Source organism: Rhinatrema bivittatum, chromosome 12 (genome assembly GCF_901001135.1).
Source record: "Rhinatrema bivittatum chromosome 12, aRhiBiv1.1, whole genome shotgun sequence".
Lineage (NCBI taxonomy): Eukaryota > Metazoa > Chordata > Amphibia > Gymnophiona > Rhinatrematidae > Rhinatrema > Rhinatrema bivittatum.
This window is the reverse complement of record NC_042626.1, coordinates 24,346,239-24,367,865: the sequence shown is the minus strand read 5'-3', so window position 1 is coordinate 24,367,865 and position 21,627 is coordinate 24,346,239. Positions and strand designations below refer to the sequence as shown.

At 43.6% G+C, this 21,627-nt stretch overlaps 1 long non-coding RNA gene across 1 annotated transcript in view; it reads left to right on the top strand.

Annotated features, from left to right (window-relative positions):
• The first annotated feature begins 540 nt into the window (after nucleotides 1-540).
• The window catches only part of LOC115074590, a 33,008-nt gene continuing 11,921 nt past the window's right edge, over nucleotides 541-21,627 (top strand). The window contains exon 1 of the long non-coding RNA XR_003852289.1: nucleotides 541-995. This is a non-coding gene — a long non-coding RNA (uncharacterized LOC115074590). The remainder of the gene's footprint in view (nucleotides 996-21,627) is intronic.

Here is a 21,627-nt window from a genome sequence, read left to right as displayed (position 1 = left end):
TGATGCAACATTTATTTATTTATTTATTTATTTGTTTTTCTATATCTATGTTCAGCTAGTGTTATCACACCGGTTTACATAGTAACGAAGGAATCCATTAACAGAGCTTTGAAGCAGGGCTGGATTCAAAGAAAGGCAGAAAGGCAACACTCAGAATGCTCCCTGAGATTTCATGTCCCTCCTCTCTAGTAAGAGGGCTTCAGGCCACTTTTATAATAATAATGTGCTCTGTTTGTGAAAAATAGTAAAAGGGGAGATTCAGAGGTAGGAAGAAGGGCTGGGAATTCTCTGCAGACGAATATGGAATGTGAGGGGATTTCTAAATTCGGAGATACCTGTTACTCCTACAACGGACTTCCTTGCGCTTACAAGACAGCCTGCTGGTTTGCCCTTACGGATTAAAAAGAAAGAGGCGTGTACCTAAGATAGAAAAGAAGCCTGCCACAAACCGTTTTCAAGCACCCTCTGCAATCAGGTTTAGACACTAAGGGCTTGCAAGTATTGTGCTTTCTGCTTGCACTGCTGTCTGCCTCAGGACAAAGGGAAAAATCAGCAGACACAGGGTTAATGGGCAGATGCTGATGATGCAGTTCTGTTCCACAGACTACGTCTGACCCCAGCTGACTTTGTGAGCCAATGAGGTTGGCCCTTCCTGTTTTCTTTGCCTTAGCCCCTAGAGCTGCCTGAGTTATGGAGAGTTTGCCCCCACATTTTTTCAGAGCTGAGGAGACTGTTGGAGCATTGCCATCGCCATCTGGTGTCTCTGAGAGAAAGAGAGAATCAACCCCTGTCATCACTGGAAGGAGCTTGGGTGATCAAGGGATTTGGAAAGTGAATCTCAGCAATTCCAGGGAGGAGCAGGACAGCGTGGCAAGGAAGGCTGAGGGGAGGAAAAGTTCTCTGCTGGAGCTATTCCAGGTGCAAGACTGTTTGGGGACACAGCAGGTATCTGCGCTACCAAAGGCTGGACAGATTCTTACTTTTCAACAATAACTGTGAGTAGATTGTTTTTTTCCTACTGGACAATGGCGTATTGCAAATTAGGTAGAGAGGAGAGACATTTCTCAAACAGAGGACACCTGGTCAGGATCAATTTGCAAAAGCTTTTGATCTCTGGGGAAAGTGTTTTGCTTTTGGAATGGATTGTCTATTGAGTTTGGGGTAAATAATCACCAGGGAGCGTTAGCTGCACGCTGTATCTGGGGAAAATATTGTTAGCTCCGGGGCTTTTGTTTAAAAAGGACAACTTTTATCTTAGAAAAGAGCTCTTAAGTGGGCCGTAGGTGTCCCCCCATTCCCTCTTTCCCTGTGCTCTGATTGGAACTGTGGACTGAGCAAGAGATAAAACTCCTCCTTTCCTGTGTATTTCCTTATTTTTCTGTGCAGTAGCGTATGCTGATTATTTCTAAGGCGCCCGATTATTGAAATTGTTACTTTTTGCATGCGCACATTTTGTTTGAATTACCAATGCCTTCTTGCCAGTTTTTTTTCAAGTGTGATTTTTTTTCTCCTCCTATGCTTCATAAGTAAACTTGTTCAGAAAACTTTGTCTTTTTGGATTTGCTGCATGGAATTCCTTGAGGAGGGTCCTTGGCACAGTGTTGGGGCTGCCTAGAGATGTCATTTCACCCCCCCCATTTGTGATTGTGCACTATCACACTCTTTCCCCACTTTTGTTAGTGGGATTTGAGTATTATAGTTTCTTCTAGAATTACCTCCCTCCCTTGGGGCCTAGTAATCTAAATCCTTCAGGGGGAGTTGGATCACAGGAATATAGGTCAATGTTTTATCTAATGAGGGATTCTTATGCCAAACAAGGGAGACCTGGCAGACCTTCAGTAACAATTTGCAGTTGTGCAATGCATCTACAATATTTTCACTGTCATGTAATACAAAACTGCTAGTTATGCTTTAACCATAATGATATAAAACAAGTCACATAAGCAAATAAAAACAACTTGGTTATAAAAAAAAAATGCTAAAAATAAACTCCATTAAAGCTGCAGTGATGGGTTAAAATCATGTTTATTCATGCTGTTGTGCCACAGAATTGGAGCAAACACATCCTGAACTTTGTAGTTTGTTTTCTCTAAGCCGTAACTGAATATTCACAAGATTGATTTCAACAAGCAGTCTGAGCAGATCAGTTTAATTCCAGAGAGAGGATTATGGTCCTGCCTGTAATTTTGTTGGAATGCATTTTATCTTTTGTATTTGTATTATATTTATTGAAGTTTTTATAGTATTCAGCTTTCGTATTGATTTTTTTTTTCTATGCATTTTATGAATGTGTTTGTTGTAAGCTACCTAGAGCCTTGTTTTCAAGGATAGGCAATATATAAATTTAAAACAGATAAACAAGGAGTGATTTTTTACAGATAGTCGTGCTGTGTGGCTGATACCTGGGATAAAATGTTTAAAGCAGCTGATAAAGGGCCATCTTACCACCAGCACACAAGTATTAAGCCTTTTCCACCTCTTTTGGTTTCCTATGTAATCATTGGTCCTGCATAACACTTTTCAAAAAAAAAAAATTTTAATGCACATAAAAATATAATGAAAGACTTCCCTTAATCGTTCCAGTCCACCGCGCATCGATGCTGTTGGTAATTGAGTGCCCATCAATGCTGTTTACAGGAGCTGTGAGAGGAGATTTGGGAACATAAACAATGCACAGGATCTAGAAGCTCTGCTCTTCCCTCCCCCCCCTGCTCCAGGGTATCCTGGATAGTAACTTGAAAGAAACCATATGGGAAAATGTTAACATCAAATGCTGTGTTTTGAGATATGGGCCTTTGGGACTGTTCTCCGGGTCTGTCTGTGCAGGGGTTTCATAAGAAATGTAATCTATAAAGAAATAAGCTAAAGCTAAACGATATTTAGAGAATTCATCAGAAGTCCTAGCAAGGCCAAGGCGCGTCTGTAAAAGTTTGGATCTTACTAGTACCAATTTTGACTGAGCTAACTTATGTTTATGGATCCTGAGCAAGCCACGAAAATTCCAGGGGCTGCATTATGGAGAATGTCTATTGGATTTTTCGCTTCTATTAAAGGTCACAGGAAAATAAAAGTCTAAAAAGAATTCAATTACCTTGGCGTGTAATTTCTGTTTACAGTGCCTTTATTGTGTACGTAATTGAATCGGAGAAAAGTAATCCAGTTGTCTGAGAAATGGGCCGAGGTTTGACAGAAAGCCCTGAGAGAGCCCATCGGCTGTAAAGCGAAAAGGTGAGGCTCAAGGAACTCTGCCGCTGACTTGCACCTGCGTCCAGGGCTGGATTCAAGGAAGGGCCCCAAAAAAAAAAGTCAGATACGTTTGTATCTGCAAAGTCTGTGCCTCGCAGTACTTAAGAGCCAAGCAGGAGGGCTGGCAGAGCGGCTCAGGTGGCAAGTGGTGTGCCCTGCCTTGTGGAAGGTCGCCGTTTGATCCCCCGAATGAGGTCCTCTGCTCCCTGGGTTGGGTGGGGACTGCTGCACAGATCCTGGGGGTGGAGATAGAGCCGAGGGTGGGGAGTTAGTCCCTGGCCTTGATTTTTAGCACTAGGGCATCTACATCTGTGCAAAGACATTGCAGATGTAAATATTCAACTGAAAACTTAGGACCCTACCATTCGGGTGAAACTCCTTCTAAATGGAGGTGCTTAAGACTTAGACTCCTGACTGAAGTGCTGTTGATCGTTTTTGCTTTATTGAATGTTGCTCAGGGTCCCACAGCGAGCCGCAGAGGTGGAACTCGGAACACGTCCTGAGGTTCCACCGCTTTGCTCTTCACTGGTGGTTAGAACAGGGGTGGATCCTGCATTCTGAACTGGGGGCCTGGGACCAGCCCCAGCCTCAGGAAAGAGGGCTTTTCTGCGGCAGAGGGTAGAAAGATTTTTCTGCATCGGGTCAGAGTTCAAGGGTGAGGCTGTGCGGTGCTGGATTCGGGCCTCAGATTGAGGGGCTGCTAAATTCCCCTCCCCCCTCCCCCCAAAAAAAAGTGTGGGTTTTTTTTTTTTTTTTTTAATTTGGTAATGCTATGGGGCCTCTTAAACTTGACATAGCCTAGGGCCCTCAGCTTGTCATCATCTCGTCCTGTTGCCCCTCTCTGTAAACAATTCACTCGCCATGAAGCAGGTCTGCCCGGTCGCTCTTTGCTGCCTTTGCGGCACTCTGTTTCATTGGCTCTTATTACTAATCTGGTCCGCCACAAACATAACAGAGGACCTCTCTTTCCTCCAGCCCTCTGTTCAAAAATCAATGCCATGGAAATAGAAAATGTAATCAGGTTTTTTTTTTTTTTAAGATGTCCATATTAACCACTGTTATGAAATCACACATTAGGGGGATTAGACTGGGTCGCACAAGTGTTCCCTTGAAAGCAATTTTGAAAGATGTTCTGTAATTAACCCAGTCTGACTTGACCTCCTTTCCACCCCTTGGATATGGATTTAAATCTAACATTGCCTTAATTGAATTTCTGGAGTGCACAGGAGGCTACGGGTGCATTGCTAACACAAGCCATGATGGGGGTACGTGGCACATTTCTGCAGTTTTTAATTAATTGGAAAATATGTTGTGATGTGAATCAGCATCTAAGACAAACTACATTCAATAACTCTATGTAATCTCTGACCTGTATGAAAGAACAACAAAATTATTCCAAAATTCTTAATAACAGCTAGGATGGAAAATTGCTGTTCTTCCATTACTTACTAAAATGTTGTTTAATATTGCTGTACTATTGCCATAGTATTACTACATGGAATTACACCGCCCTAGAAATGTCAAATCCAGAGTGTTCCTATTGCAATACCACACTATGGTGTGCCAGACCTAGAGCATTGCTATAGAAATACCACACTACAGTGTGCGAAACCCAGAGTGTCGCTATAGAAATACCACACTCTAGTGTGCCAAACCCAGAGCACTACCAGAAGAATATTGCACAATAATGCATCAAATGCATGCCATGATTTTGGTTCCCGCTGCATTTTGCTGTATTAGACATTCCTCTGCAGTCTCCCTCCTTTGTACCGTGTGCATTATTTATTTTTTAATTTATCACCTGCTTTCCCCTGAAGCTCAAAGTGGGATACAATAATGAAGAACCAAAAGATACAATCTGTTGCGCTCGGGGGTGGACCCTTGTCCTGGGGCAGAGGTGGAACGCCTCCTGAAAGGGAACAGGAGGTAGCTGCCCCCAGGGGGCGGAGCACTGGAGGAGACAGAGGCTGGGAAGAGCTTCACCACTGGAAGCCTGAGGTCCCCCAGGAGGAGCCCGTAGGGACCTGGGCCGCTTGGACTTAGGTGGGCCTCGAAGGGTCTCCTAAGAGAGTGAAAGTCCGGCGTGCCCACGGAGACAGGGGGAACGTGATCGGGGTAACAGGTGGTTGCTAGCTGGGTCAGAGAGGACAAGAACAGAGCAAGAATCTGGAGACGAGGTCAGGCAGGCAAAGGTCAATGTCCAGAGGTCAGTCCGAGGAATGGTCAGTGAGGCAGAGGTCAGGTATCGGAGGTCAGATGAGGTCAAAGGCAGGCTGAGGTCTTGAGGCAGGCGGCAGGCAGGTCAGGAACAGGCTATGGTCAGTACCAGACCTGGATAGACAGACAGACAAACACAGGAACTAGGATGCAGGAACGAGTCAGGAACAGAACTGGAACAGAAGGATCCTGGAACGAGTCTAGGACAAGCAGGAACAAGTACAAGCGCGGAGGCAATCTCAGAACAAACCGACCCGATTGCCAAGGCAAGGAAGCAGAGACAGGAGCTTCCTTATAACAGGGAATCAGTCAGGGTGCGCCGCGGAGCTAGGACCCGCCCTTGCCCCTACATGAGTCCGGGGAGTCCGCGCGCATAGGGGCATGGCCGAGGATGCCGAACCTCGGCAAGAGGCCCGGTGCGCAGTAGAAGGCCCGGCGACTGCCGCCACGGGACGCCGGGGCCTGGCAGGACTGGCAACTACTGCGAGAGAGGTCGTCCCGGGACCTGCTGTGGGATCATGAAGGTGAGCAGGCCCGCGGGCGGGACGCGGAACACAATCAGTGTCAAAGAACAATAAAATACCTCTATTCTCAACCTCGGTGATGGTGAACTCCAGTCCTCGGGTGCCACAAACACAGGCCGGGTTTTCAGGCTAGCCGCAATGAATATGCATGAGAGAGATTTGCGTGCACTGCCTCCATTGTATGAAAATCTATTTCATGGATATCCTGAAAACCTGGCCTGTTTTGTGGCACCCGAGGACTGGAGTTCGCCATCACTGTCCTAGAACTTCCCCCTTTGCAATGGAAAATTCTACCACCAGCTCCCTTTATTTCCTCTACAGAACTCCTCCCTAGAAGCAATGGAGAGCTGCCCTGTATCCCTGGCTTCCTGCAGGCACAACATGGCAGAATTGCTTTACTTAGAAAATCGGAATTCTCAGAGCAGATTAGAGGAAGAGGCTGAGCCACATTCAAAGAGTGGACTGGGCCGTGCTCTCTCATATGGAAGCACTGGCATCAGATGATGCTAAGCAGAAGCCTCACAAGGGGTTTGGGTGCCTACTTTGATGCAAATCTGGGGGAGTTGCATAAATATTTTCATAAAACAGGAAGGGCTGCCATGCCTGAAGTTTATATGTTGATGAGTTTCTGGTTAAACCTAATGAAGTATTAAGTCCTTATTGATATTGGAGTAATTTTGTAATGGGTTTATTCCTAGGAAAAGTAGCCAATCATTTCTATTGCTCTTTGCAAGCAATTGTAATGCTGCGATTGATTTCGATTCAAAGTTGAGGCAATGAACCTGATTGCTAATTACTGAAGTGGACAACATGATTTTTGGTAAAAACACAATAAAGCCTGAACGTAAACCATTCTTTAAACTAAATGAAACAGGTTTTGAAGCAATGTTGACTCTGCATATTTCCTTGTGTCTCATCAGCACATCACAGAATGCAGTTCAGCTCCAAAGTTTTGCAAAAAACATTTTTCTAAATGAACCAAGAAGAATCTAGACTTGTTTACACCCGACTGTACCCATTGGGTTTTTCCTTAACATGGGGAAAAAATAAGGCTCCAGGTTCAGATGGCCCCACTAACATTGGCCATCGTAAACATTGAGGAGGACCACATGGTTTTGCATTGGAAACCTAGAAGTTTTCTGCTATTTCTCATCTCAGAAGGGATATCTTCATATTTTTAGTTATGAGCTTGGCTTATGGAGTTCCAAAAGCCATACTGGTCATTGCAAAAACTTTGTTTATTTATATAAGTGAGCTTTCAAGATCACAGATGCCCCTTCTTCAGATTATCAAAAGGCAGGGATATAGATGAGACTTCAAAAGCTCCTGCACAACGTTGGTCTAATATAGTCATACACTTTTCTATGTTGGTCCAATAAAGGGTATTGCAGCCCACAAAGAGCCCCAAATTTCCGTAATGAATTCATATCCTGATACTAACTACTATAGCATAGCAACTGTTAGCTAATAAAAATCTTTATCAAGGCCTTCTCGTTTTGTATCTTCCATACTGTGACTCTCCTCGGTCTCCATTGCTTTCCCCATCTTGCTCTTTCCACTCTATCTGGCCCAAGCAAGCTTGAGACATCCTGGTAATTCTCTTTCCTGCGGGGTAGGAAATGGGAGACCCGGTTGAGGCACAGATTTTATTGAATTTTAACAAAGAGCTTGCTTTGGTTTCCAGATGCCTAATTAGGTTTTCAGAGCTCTAAATTTGATCCAGCACAAATAGCTTGCAGAAGCCAAAACATGAAAAGGGGAGAGAGAATAAAAGAGAGCCTTTTTTTTTTCCCTTGCAAATCTCTCTTAATGGCTGAAGCAGGCCGAGAGGAAGTGTCTCATTGTCTGCCTCTGTCATTCTTTACCTTGACGAGCACTTAAAATGTCAAGACCCCTTTCAGCAGGCTGCGTGCAGGCAATCAAACCTTCTCATCCCTCAGTGCCGTTGGCTTGCCACATTTCATTCCTGATGACTTATTATGGTGAGGTATTAAAAATAGAGTGAGGGAGAGTGGCGATCCGATCTCTCGGGGTAATTTGGTGATGCTTGTGGCTGTCACAACACTTGTTGTCAGGAAGCGGCAGAGGCGAAGAGAAGTTTCAAAGTGGTGGATTTTCTCTACATGGGACCAGCTTAAAACTGGTAGAGAAAAAATGGATTTTAGCTAGAATATTTGCTCATAAGATGTATAATATCTCTCTGTATTTTATTTTTCAGCAAACATGCTAGCTAAAGCTCCTATACATGTACAATTCATTTCATGAAATGCATATTCATAGAGATGTCATCTATATATGTTTGTGTATGAGTGTGTGTGTGTGTATATACACATATATACACACATTAGATAATGCTGTTTTAGAATGGTTTGCTACACAAACACCATGAGAAATGTGGTGACTCGTGCTGCACTAGAATAATCCAGTATTTTGTTTTACAGCACAGACACAGAGAAATTCATGCATTAGTGTCTCACCTGCTTCATTGTAATTTAACACAAAAAAAAGTTTACAAGCAATTCTCTTCTCAGTAGCATATAACCAGGAGAAAAATGTAGTAAAGCCAAAACTATTGTGTACTCAGGCTCCCAGGAGGAAATCCATAACGGGACCATTAAAAACGGCAGTAGGCTGAGTGGAAAACAGTTGTATTACTTCAGAACCTTAGCCATTAAGTGAACTAGACAGTTACCAGAGCGCCATACCTTGGGGCGGGGGGAAAAATCACCAGTGAGAGCCTCTGGTGGAGCCCATCACACTTGAGGCCGTAGAGGAAAGAGAAAGGCCTGGCGGAGCCGCTGGTGGAGCCCATCCTGCCAGCAGCCAAAGAAGATTGGAAAATGCGCAGTGGGGCTGCCAGCAGAGCCCATCCTGCCGGTGGCCAAAAACAAGAGGGAGCGCCCCAGTGTGAGAGAGAGGAAGTGTATGTGAGAGAGCGGGTGCATGAGAGAATGTGTGTGTTTGAGAATATGGGTTTATGAGAGAGAGAAGAGAAAGTTTGTGTACTCCCCTTCTTCTTCTATCCACTAATCAACAACAAACTCAGGGAGACTGGAAATAAAAAATTCCAAGATATGGAGAGTAGGTAATTTCTTTTAATCCTTATTAGTGTTAATTATGGGGTATTATTTATTGTTTCTGCTGTTTTGAAATATTTTATTGATGTTTGTTTGCACATTTTTTTTAATTATGAATTTTTAATTATTGGCTATTCTATTTATCAACTGTTTTGAAAATTTCTTTTTATTAGTATGGTTTTACTGTTAGATGTTTTATATTTCTTAATTTTGTTTGATGTTTTCTGAGGAATGGTAATGCTTCTGTTTTCCCCTCATTGTACTGCATACAGAGTCTGGCTTGTTGCAGATTCCAGTTCGGATTTTGTCTGCACACTTCTATTTATACTTTGTTCTTTTTATTCTGTATTTGGTAGGGGTTTGTCTGTGTTCAGCACATGTGACCAAGGTGAGGTATTTGCTAGAATATAATTTCCTTGTGGGAATTTATAGCAGCCTGACTTCATCTATTTTCCTAATAGGATGTTGCAACCGTCGCTGCCCGACGTCTCCACTCCGCCCTCCTTACCTCTTTGGTGACTCCGTCCTGGGTTGATGGAAGTTTGGCTGCCGCGGCGTCATCTTGGCGACCTCCGGCGTTCCCGGAGCGGCTAGACACTGCCTTTCGCCATGTTCTCCTGAGGCCTAAGGGTGCACGCGCGGCGTGGCCCCGACTCAAGTACCAGCAGTGGCGCAAACCTCAGGGGCGTCCCCCTGAGATGATGTCATCATCTTCGGATATTTAAAGGTCTTTCATTTCGCTAACTAATCAAGTTAGCAAAGGGGTTCATACCTAGCTGCCTCCAGGTATCACTGCGGATGGGATTCGCTCTCCGCATACCTTGCTACTCTGCCTCCTCGGACTTTACCAGGGCTACCCGCTACACGGGGGCCTCGCTCTCTCTCTTGCTTTTCAGGTCTCAGTCTGGAACCGGTACTCGCTCCTCGAGGGCCCACGTTCCCGGACCTGCTACTGAATATAACTTCTGCCAGGAAGTCACCGCTGCCTACAACACCAGTGAGTTACCATCGCTCTCTCAGAGCTTTCCCTGGAACCAGGTACTCGCTCCTCGAGGGCCTACTTCATTCCAGCTCTTGGGCTATTCTAAGAGACTACAGTGTGAGTGTTACCATCAAGGTTCTGTTCCTGAAGGCTGCATACCCTCCTTACTCACTATCTCAGTTTCTCTACAGCTCAGCCTTCCTGGGATCACTGTTCCAGTGCCTGAGGGACTACAGCCCAGCCGGACTATTCCAGCTCACTACTGCCACCTCTGGTGGTTCTCAAAAACTGTTTAATATAAGAACATAAGAACATGCCATACTGAGTCAGACCAAGGGTCCATCTAGCCCAGCATCCTGTCTCCAACAGTGGCCAATCCAGGCCACAAGAACCTGGCAAGGTCCCAAAAACTAAGTCTATTCCATGTTACCGTTGCTAGTAATAGCGGTGGTTATTATCTAAGTCAACTTAATAGCAGGTAATGGACTTCTCCTCCAAGAACTTATCCAATCCTTTTTTAAACACAGCTATACTAACTGCACTAACCACATCTTCTGGCAACAAATTCCAGAGTTTAATTGTGCGTTGAGTGAAAAAGAACTTTCTCCGATTAGTTTTAAATGTGCCACGAGACGCAATCACATAGCGTGCCAAATGTTAACTGGTGTGCAATGTGAATAGATACCAGGAAATGCAATATTTTTTAAATTTCCCTAGCCGCATCTATATGTTTATCACAAGAGGCTAACACGCCATACATATTTTTTATTTACCACGATGATGCATCTAGGGGTAAGTTGTACCTGAGACAATAGAGGGTAAAGCGAATTGCCCAAGGTCACAAGGAATGCACCGGTCAGGCTCAGAGTTGGGAGACAGTGTGTGTCTGTCTCCCAACTCTGAGCCTGACCGGTGGTCCCTCTCGGGATCTTCCCCCGAGGGCGTGGTCATCTGCCACCGGCCCAAGGATCCACCCACAACCATCACAAATAATAACCTAGGAGTAGTATTGGTATTTTAGGGCCTGGTGTAATATTTTCAGTGTTGCCTTTTCATAGGTAGGGTTGTTACTGTTTGAGTGCTGGCAGTTAGTGCTGGCAGGTATATTATATTGTAATTCAGTTTACTGCTGGCTTTCAGGGGGCCAAGCCCGCACCCAACATGCATAACAGGCCTAATACCATATGGGTTCCAAATGTCTTTGCTTTTTTGCAGGGCTTTTTTTGTTGACACCACAGCAGTGCATGTAAATATAATACACATGTACGTGATATTTTGTTACCTCAGAAGACTGTACTTTTAATATCCCTTTTCATGTAAAATGTGTTGTTATAAATGCATAATTTGTAATTTTGGTGTGGGGAGGGCACAGGGCTGTAAGGTTCACTTAAGGCACCTAATATCCTTTCACTAGCCCTGCTTGTAACATTCAGAAATAGAAAAAAAAACAGAGTAATAAATGCAAGCTACCTTGTTTTGTCTGTGTTACTAAGTTACTATATTCAAATGTATAACTGGGAGAAAAAGAAAGGGAGGGAGCTGCCAAGACATCAGGAGAGATGGAAGAAAGAAGAGAGTGATTTGTAGGGGGGAGGGTGCATATAATGGATTAGTACTAAGGGTATTTGAGGGATGGGGTGATTATGAGAATGGGGAAAGAAAGAGAATGTGTTAAGGAAGTTCAAGAAGAAAAGAAAAGTGTATTGAAGGGAGACTACAAGGGGAAGACGTGAAAACATATGAAAGGAAGAAGTTAAGTTGTGAAAAAAAAGAGGGATGAGTTTCATAAACCCAGGGAGGGATGGCACAGCCTAAGCAGAACAGAAAGGTATTGATCTGTAAGAAAGAAAAAGAAAAAAAAAACAAAACAGGACAGAACAAGTGACCTTACACTCTATAATGAGAGGAGCTGTGGAGCTAAGTCCACACCACTGAACATTCATCCGGAGGATTCTTCTGGCTAGCTCTGCTCTTATGAGAAGTGTAAATTTGAACACGGAGGCTGCTTCTGGCTAATCAGGGGTGTCGGTTCACACTTTCAGAGCGAACTGTGAGGCTGAGCTCCTTGGGCTGCCTCGGGAGATGCTGGACTTGGCAGAAAGGCCCTTTAACATGTTGTGGATTGAAGAGGTGGTTTGGTCGATCTCTTCTGCAGAAAACATTCTTAAAGCAGAGAACGGAGATCCTGGAGCACATCAGTATGTGGACTAGGGGTGTGCAGAGGCAAAATTTCTGTTTCAGTTCGTTTATTCATTTCATAGGTCACCTGCATTTGTTTCATTAGTTTCAAACAAAAAAAAAAAGTTTTGTTTCTTTGCTTCATTCATTTTTTTCATTGCCTGTTGAAGTCAACATGGTAAGCATCGCAGCCTATTATGAGCTTCAAAATTTGGGGTTTTGTAATCAATTCTAATGAAAGTTGTGGGCAGACAACATTAGAAGGGGGAAGAGAACGCCAAGGCACCACGACTGTGCCAACGTGGCACCAAACATGGCTTGAATAGCCTAAGGCACCATAGAGGGTGCAAAGGGGTACATGCAGTGGCAGAATTTCTCCAAGGCACCATCAGAGAAACGAAGTAGCAGCAAGAGGGTCAAGAACATGCCAAGGCTTCAAACGAGGGCAACGATAGCAGTGGCATGACACCCCCCCAAAGGCAGCATAAGAAGGGCAAAGTGGGACCAAGAGTGGATGGACATCCTAAGGCACTATGAAGGGGGAACAAAGCAGCAAAGGTGGCAGAAATAGAACCAGGACCTAAGCAGCACTAAGAGTGGCCCGAAGACTCCAAGACCCCCATGAGAAGTGCAAAGCAGCCCCGCACAGTGACAGTGACGCCTCAAGGTGAACGATCTGGGTAAGAATGCAAGGCAGAGTGACAGAAAGGCTCCTAAGATATAAGGTCTGCATATGGCAGCAAGAATAGCAAGATTATTGAATTTGCTCGAGATTTGGGAGTCATAATTGATTATAATTTAACAATGAAAACGCACATCAACAATATGATCAAGGCAGGTTCTAATAAACGACGGCGGCTAAAATGTTTAAAATCTCTACTGGCCCAAGAGGATTTTCATACTACTACTGTTATTTAGCATTTCTATGGCGCTTCACGACATACGCAGCGCTGCGCAAACATACAAAAAGACAGTCCCTGCTCAGTAGAGCTTACAATCTAATTAGACAAACATACAGGACAAGAGACTTGGGGTATTTCATAAAGCAAGACAGTGTTTGAAAAGAAAGAAAAGAAAGTCAGTTAACAAGACTAAAAGCAGACAATCAGGCATTAGATTTAAAAGCGGTTTCAAAAAGGTTCTTTAGATGGGATTTAAACCTGGCAAGAGAGGGAGCATGACAACATTACAAATGTTACAATAGTCAAGATTAGAGAATATTAATTTTCTCTTATTAGGACTTCCACCTTCTACCTTGAGATCCTTGCAGATGCTGCAGAATGCCATGGCAAGAGAGCTTAAGGGAAACACAGAATTGATGGCAGAAAAGGACCAAAATGTTCCATCCACGAATGAGGTGATCAAATTTGCGGATGGCACGAAATTATGTAGGGTAGTTAAATTTCAAGTGGATTGTGATGAATTGCAGGAGTATCTTGCAAGACTGGAAGATTGGGCTTACAAATGGCAGGTGAAATTTAGTGTGGACAAGTGCAAAGTGATGCATATAGGGAAAATAACCCTTTCTTCTCTTACAGGATCAGCTGTGCTTCTGGTACTCGCTCCTCAAGGGCCTATGCAGCTCAGTGGTATCCTGCATCACGGACTGCTGGTCCCACCTTTACGAACTACCAGGAGGATTCCTGCACTACTCTTCAGTGAGTGCCTCTATGATCCAGCTCTCCATTTCCATTCACCAGGTTCCGGTTATCCCGCTCTGCGAAGCACTACCAACCTTATACATCTGGGTGAGACTTTCCATCTGAGGCTGTCTGAACGTATTGGCACCTTGCTGGACTTCAGTGCCATCTCTTCCTGCATTATTACCAGCAGTACAATAACGTTTCCATCTCCAGTGTCTGCTCTCTGTCTAATCTATTGCTGTGGTTCTTCATGGGGCCCCTTCCCGTGGGAGGAGTCATCTCCACAGCGACTAAGAATCCACACTATGTCTCAAACCCATCATACACATAGTGGCAGCAAGGCAGAATGGCATCAAAACCCCCAAGATGGTACATCAAGGTATGGAAGCAGGACCTCCAAGGTTTAGAGTGTGAAGACTCACAAACTGCACAACGGAATCTACATTTCCAAGGTGTACTGTGCAGGGAATTAAAAACAGCACAGAAATGTCAAAACCCCCAAAGTGTACAGTGTAGGGATTTACAAGCAGCACATAGGTGTCAAAACCCCCAAAGCATGAAATTAATTCTATCACAAACAGCACAAAGGTAAATAAACCCTCAAGGCATGGAGAACGGGAATTGCAAACAGCATAAAAGTATCTAAACCACCAAGGCATAAGGAGCAGGGCATCACAAAGAGCACAAAAGCTTACATAGACCTTGACAGCAAGACAGAAAACAATAAAAGAGTTGGGGTGGGAGGAGAAAATTGTATTTTTTTAAAAATCTTTTTTCACATTTCTTTTCTGGAGACAAAACATCTCAATATAACCAACAAACAAGCAGGGTAGGAGAACTAAGCTGAGATCCAAATAGCAAACATACAGGCACCAAAATTCCAATGCAAGGGCTGGTCATCAAGGGCAATCATTTCTCTGATGCCCCTTATTACCACATTAGATACTGCCTACCTCTTTTCCCAGGACAATGCTATGAAATACCATCCCAATTTCTCTATATTTGCCACTTTGGATGCATTCTGGGGACTGCTGACCTGCCACCTGACTATTGGAAGGGGCCGTAGGATCAGCTTGGGGAAGAGTCTTCCCTTTTCAACTCCTTTCCTCTGGCATTTACTATGAGTTGCAGAAGGAGAACCCCTAGGCTAGTAGTCAACATCATCAGTATCATCCCTCTCCCTCATCACCTCACAAGAGACTAAGATGCTACTGACTGAACATCCCAAATTCCCTTTGGCTACTATCTCTTCACTACCAGGTTGCTGCTGGATTTGGTTATTGCACTTTTCCTTTCTTTGCCCATGCGCCTGGTCTACAACTGCCAATCTTGGATGACTCTGACAGCTTTTCCTTTTGCTCCAAAATGAGAGGAACAGGTGGCAGTGGCACATGGTCTCCAAATTTCAATTTCTTCTTCCTTGTGTTATCTTCCATTTCTGTTGCTAAAAATGTTTCTCTTTAATTTGGGGGCAGGACTACCTTTTTTTTTTTTTTTTTTTTAAATCACTGCTATTATGCTGGGCTGCATCTGCACCAATTCCTCTACCCCTGCCAATTCTGTCAAAATGCCCTCCTTACCCTTTTCCTGACATGATGCAATTTGTTGGAGTGCATTGCCTACTGGGGGTTTGGATATTCCAAATGAATTTATTTATTGATACTGTAACTGTACTTCCACTCACAATACCACTAACTACATGGAGAACTGTCTGACACATATACAGTGAATGTGTGCTGTGTTGTATCCACTAGTGCTGACTGACTCTGCACATAAAAAAAAACTGTTGTTAACTAACAGAACCAAAAAGACTGGCAGCCTGCAAACATAAATGAATGATTAAAAATATTTTTCATTTCATTCCTGGTACCACCCTCATTTGTTTGAAGGGACCACGAATGAAACAAATATGGACTCATTTGTTGTGTTTTACCCATTTGTTTCAAACAAATGTGCATTGCTAATGTGGACCGGCCAACACACGGGTAAAGCTAGCGCGTCCAAAACGCGCGTCCAACCCCCCCCCCGAACCTAATAGCGCCCGCAACATGCAAATGCATGTTGATGGCCCTATTAGGTATTCCCGTGCGATACAGAAAGTTAAAATGTGCAGCCAAGCCGCACATTTTACTTTCAGAAATTAGCGCCTACCCAAAGGTAGGCGCTAATTTCTCCGGGCACCGGGAAAGTGCACAGAAAAGCAATAAAAACTGCTTTTCTGTGCACCCTCCGACTTAATATCATGACGATATTAAGTCGGAGGTCCCGAAACTTAAAAAAAGTAAAAAAAATTGAAAAAAAAATGGAAATAGGCCCACGCCTCGCAGGTCTAAAACCGGACGCTCAAATTTGCCGGCGTCCGGTTTCCGAACCTGTGGCTGTCAGCGGGCTCGAGAAGCGACGCTGGCAAAATTGAGCGTCGCCTGTCAAACCCGCTGATAGCCGCCACTCCTGTCAAAAAAGAAGCGCTAGGGACGCGCTAGTTTCCTAGCGCCTCTTTTTTCCGCCGGCCCTAATTTTAATAAATTAAAATACTGTATCACGCGCACAGGAGAGTGGCCTGTGCGCGTGGACCGCGGTTTTACTGTATCGGCCCGACAGAAAGGCTGATATCTATGATGCACATTACAAAAAATACATTTCTCCTTGAGGCTTTGTTCACAAGTGGAAACAAAGGCCAGAGGAGAAGTGTAAAGGTAGAACACTACTTTTGCTTTCCTCAGTAAATCAACCAAATATTCCCCCTCCAAAACCTGTACAGTAGAGTTATTTTCATACAGTGCTTCATATAAGCAATAAAGGTGGCACTAAAAACTAGGATGTGATATTCATTTGCTGCCAGACCAACTTTTATACTATCCCCAACAATATAAATTGTTTAATGCACTATGTTTAAATCCTTTGACATTTGTGTTGAATGTGAATAAACGTTTATTCCGTGTAGAAAATTCCCCTGTGTCTTAAAACCTGTTAATTGATGTCTTAAGAGGCTACTTGAACAATGCAGCTTTTTCTAAAGGTGATGCTGGAGAACTGATCACTGCCGTTAATCATAACCATGTTCAACTACTGGGAACAATTACAGTAATTGGCAAAACTTTCTTTTTAGTTGTATTAGCTACCTTTTTTGCCATGGTGCAATATGCAGGAAGTGACATAAGATGAGTTAATATTAGCAGATCTTATTTCTATATATTACAATAAAAAATATATATATATAAATATTTTTTTTTACATGTATTTTTCAAATAGCTGTTTGCTGTTATTGCCACATATTAGTTCAATAGAACATGGTCTGGGCTTTGGGGACGTGGTATAAAGAGGAATGTGACTTTAAAAGAGACAACTATGGCTAAAGTTTACTGACTATGATACAGAGGTAGTCCCTGCTCTCTTTTGATTACTCCTGGGCTTGAGACTGGATAACACCTTGACTAATCACCTCTTTGTCATTCCATATAGGGCCAACTTCTTGTCAGCTGTACTTTTCCACTTTCTTTTCCAGTACCCCAGCAGTGAATATTTTGAAGAAATATAGACTTTGCAGGAAGTCAAACAGGAACATAGAACTTTGATAGCAGATATGAACTGTCAGTATACACAATTAAATTATTTTTTGGGGGGAAACATTTCTAATTTTTTAATTCCTCCAACTTAATATGATATGAAGTCTTTCTGGGCTCCTCCAAAATTAACTGCTCGCGGCAGGCATTTAATTGTGGCAAGTAAAAATGTGTGCATTGGGCGCACCTTTTTATTTTTGGCATTGGAGGAATAGATAATAGCCTCATCAATGTGCACATTTACAATAATGAGCGCTATTACCTACGCGCGTGATTTGATGCTTGTTGTGGACTCTGTGTGTGATGTGAAAATAACATGCAGTGCGAGAATGGTATTATGTGCTGCAGTAAATGCCCATGTGATGCGTATCAGGTGCTATTTTCATAGCAAAATGATGACTAATCTAGATCTAAGTTTATGCCTCGGGCAATAGAGGTCACAGGGTGCAGCAGTGGGATTTGAACGTTGGTCTCATTGCTTCAAAGCTCACTGCTCTAACCAGTAGACTATTCCTCCAGTCCTGCAAAGCGGGGGAAAGGAGCTACTTAGGCAAATAAGTTGGAAATTAGTTGGCTAAGTGTGTGCAACTCGTGTACCCATGTATTTGTATTTCCAGTTTTACAAGGAAACGCATGCAGACTTTTATCACATCAATTTGACCTCCCCGCCCCCCCCCCCCCCCCCAATGTAAGTTGCCTTTTACACATGTAAATCAGGGCGTTTTATAATAGTCGCACAGCAATGAAATAACCAGTTTGCCCATTTAGTCTACCAGTTTGCCCAGTCTGTCTGCAAACCGTGAAGACCCTCCTGCCTCTTCAGCCTGAAGGCCCCCACCCCCCCATTGCACCTGACCCTCCTTCCATCTTTTTTTTTTTTTTTTTTTTTTTTTACTTTAACAATGTTTATGATCACTTACACCAGATCTTGAGTAGAAGTAAATATACCCAAGTAAAAGACTTAAGCGCACCACTTTGGCAGGTTTAAAAATAGCAACTTGTGCGCACAAATGTTGGCCCTGGCCTGCCCCTTTCTTATATGTGGAGACCTATTGGTTCTCCATTAGATTAAAGGTTTTATTCCCACTGCTCCTGAGGGGTTCTTACAACTGGCGGATTACTTATAAGTACTTTCCTCACTTGCTGAAGACCAGCAAGAATAATCCTTATGTCTATGGGACAACAGCCATTATATTTTGCATGGGCAACATAATACTGCTTTCTTTAAAAAGAGCACTAATTGGTTCCTGTTTTAGCTGCCTCGGGCTGGTTTGCTTTGGCTGTCACCGTCAGGGTGCCCTTCTGATGTCATCACTGACAAAGATGACCGCATTCAGCCCACATCTGACCCGACGGAAATGGATTGTTACATCATTTCCGACTGGTGCTAGAGCAGAGCAGAGCAGAACTTGAATTTCTAAGCACAAAAGATCCCAAGTAATATTTATTTAAAGATTGCCCAAATTAACATTGGGGTTTTTTTTTTCTTTTTTTTACAAATAAGATGGTAGTTGAGCTCACATCTGTATGAAAATATTAAAGGAAAAAAAAAAGAAATAACCAACGTGTCTCCAAGCTGTGCTGTTGCTTTTGTTTTATAGCACACTGCATAACAGCAGCCTGGAGAGACAGCCCAGGCAAGCGACGTAAAACTGATTTATGAAAGCGAGATACATGAAAACAAGGGGGGAAAAATGAGCACCACTGCCTGGTGTTCCTGCTTTAAATAAAACAAGTGTTGATTTAAACAAGCGCTAGACTAGTTCACCAAAGCCACTGGCAGCCAAGAGAGCGAAGAGAAGGCAGGGAAACTCGGCTCTTTATTACGTGTGTTATTGCTACTGACAGCTATGTATTACACAGACAGAATGGGATTCATGGTTTGATATTCCAGACACTTGATCTAAAAGCCCCATTAAGTTAAAACTGATGGAGTTGCTTTTCTCTTTCTCCTCCCCCCCCCCCCCCCCCACCCCCGTTACTGATTTGCACGTGAAAAGGTTGGGGGCAAGGTGCAGTCTGACTTTGATTTCTAGCTGTCAGCCTGTTGGTGTCAATTCTTTGCACTTGGTTTAAGAGAAGAAACAGAAAATGCAGAAGTTGGACTGAAAGTGCAAACGCGTGCGTGTGTATGTGTGTAGATAGAGATAGGTATAGATATATAGAGACAGACAGTGTCTGATGAATGTGAGTTTTGGGGGTGGACTGCAAGACAAAATAAATACATAAACTGGGCTTTGGTACTTCCTGGACTGGGGTAGAAGAGAGAAAAGGCAGGACACATTTTATGTGGAATCGGCCATGGTACCTTGCATGCACGTTTTTATCCTGTCTGTTTAAATGTTACAGCTCGGTATTGTATTGTATTGATGTTTCTTCTAATGCTGTGCATATCTGTTGTAACCTGCTGAGATCTGTGGACTGGCAGGCTGTACGTTACGTAAAAATATACATCCACACCTTATTGGTTGAAGGGTAGTCTCTGAGGTGATTGGCTGGCCTGTTCTCTGCTGCCTGACAGTGTGGGCACTGTCCAGTAAAGTCATCAGGGCAAGGGCCTTGGGTGCTCATGCACAGAAAGCCCCTGATGCCCCCGCCCCCCCCCCCCCCCAAATTGCTGTGCTCCAGGCAATTGCCTAAGTCTTCCTAATGGAAGGGCTGGCCCAGTTGTCATGTAGTTCTGAAGACTTGGGGGCATTTGCGCTTGTCAGCTTTGTTGAACGGCAGGGTCGCCTTTAGGGTAGGGCGAGCAGAGCTGTCGTATGGGGTACTGGGCAACGAAGGGTACCACTGGCTGGGTCAGCACCGACATTGTTCCCGGGTGGTGCCCTCGCCCAGGAATGAATGACTGAAGAGGGTTCTTAAGCCACGTAGACCCAGCCCTGGCCTCCCTTATCCGTGCAGGGCCCGTAATCTCCTGTGTGTGACATCTTACCAGTGCTTGATAGAAGTTAGAAGGAAAACGCAAAAGCTTCCAGATTTCCCAGCCCGTCGCTTCGAAATTCATTGCGAGAGTCCAAGGTGAAAATTGAGGTTTCCTCCTATTTTGTAAAGTACCCCCCAAATCCTATCTAGCACCACCTCTGCAGCTTCATGAAATCTTTCATGAGGGGATCCAAACATCGACTTTTACCTCCCATTGCAACAGCCATGAATAGGTAAATCTTTTCTTCTCTCAAGGCTTAAAATATGCCAGTGAAATGTTGCTTTTACGCTACAATTACTTTTTTGTACAATTACTCACTTGGCTTGCTCTTTTGTTTGTTTTTTTTTCTAGGCAGGGCGTCCCAAATGTGTTCTGGCAACCCTACAGTCTGTCAGGTTGTCAGAATCCATAGTGAGCACTCATGAGAGAGCTTTTTTTTTTTTTTTTTTTTTTTGCAAGTTCTAGGTCTCCAGTGTATGTAAATCTCTCTCATGCATATTCGTGTTGGATATCCTGAAAACCCAACTGGTTGTGGGGGTCACAGAGATAAGTCTGGGACTCGGCATCCAGTTCCCTGTGGTGTGATTTCCATTTCTTCCACATCTGTGTGACAGAGAGATGCCGGAGACATCCTCCTCTAGGGCTAAAGATTTTGTCACTCCAATTACAGGAGCTATGGGAATCTATATTGACATTTCAAAGGAGAATGAAAATTCCATGTAATTTGTATGTTTGACTGATGAAAAATTCTGTTGCAAGCAAAGAAAAGCATGAAGAGCTGCTCATGTTTTTTTATTAGTGACTCTGCGATGCAGAAGATATTTTTAATTGCATAAAATCTGACAGTGTCAGGGTGAAAGGCTTGGATAATTTATACCTGCTGCCATTTTTTTTTTTCAGCCGTCCAAGGAACGAGGCAAAGAAAACACATCAAATGATCATCTAGCTCAAAAGAGAAGCTTGCCTCCATGTTTAACCCTTGGGGGCCTGTACAATAAACTTTACTGTGCATGATAAGGGCCTCTCGCGCATGCTTAAAGTAGTGTGCGATTCAGGAAGGCCTTCCTGAGCACATTAAGTGATCCTAGAAGGCATTTGCACTGGCACACAAGAGTTTGCAAGCCTGCGCTTGCAAATGAATGAAGATCATATGCAAATGTGGAGTTTGTGATCTCAAACTAAGCAGCATGGCATGCTCACTCTCTACTCTACTTAGTGAGAGGTCACTAAATACTTGACTCTACTTAATACCTGCTAGGACTTGGTGTTAA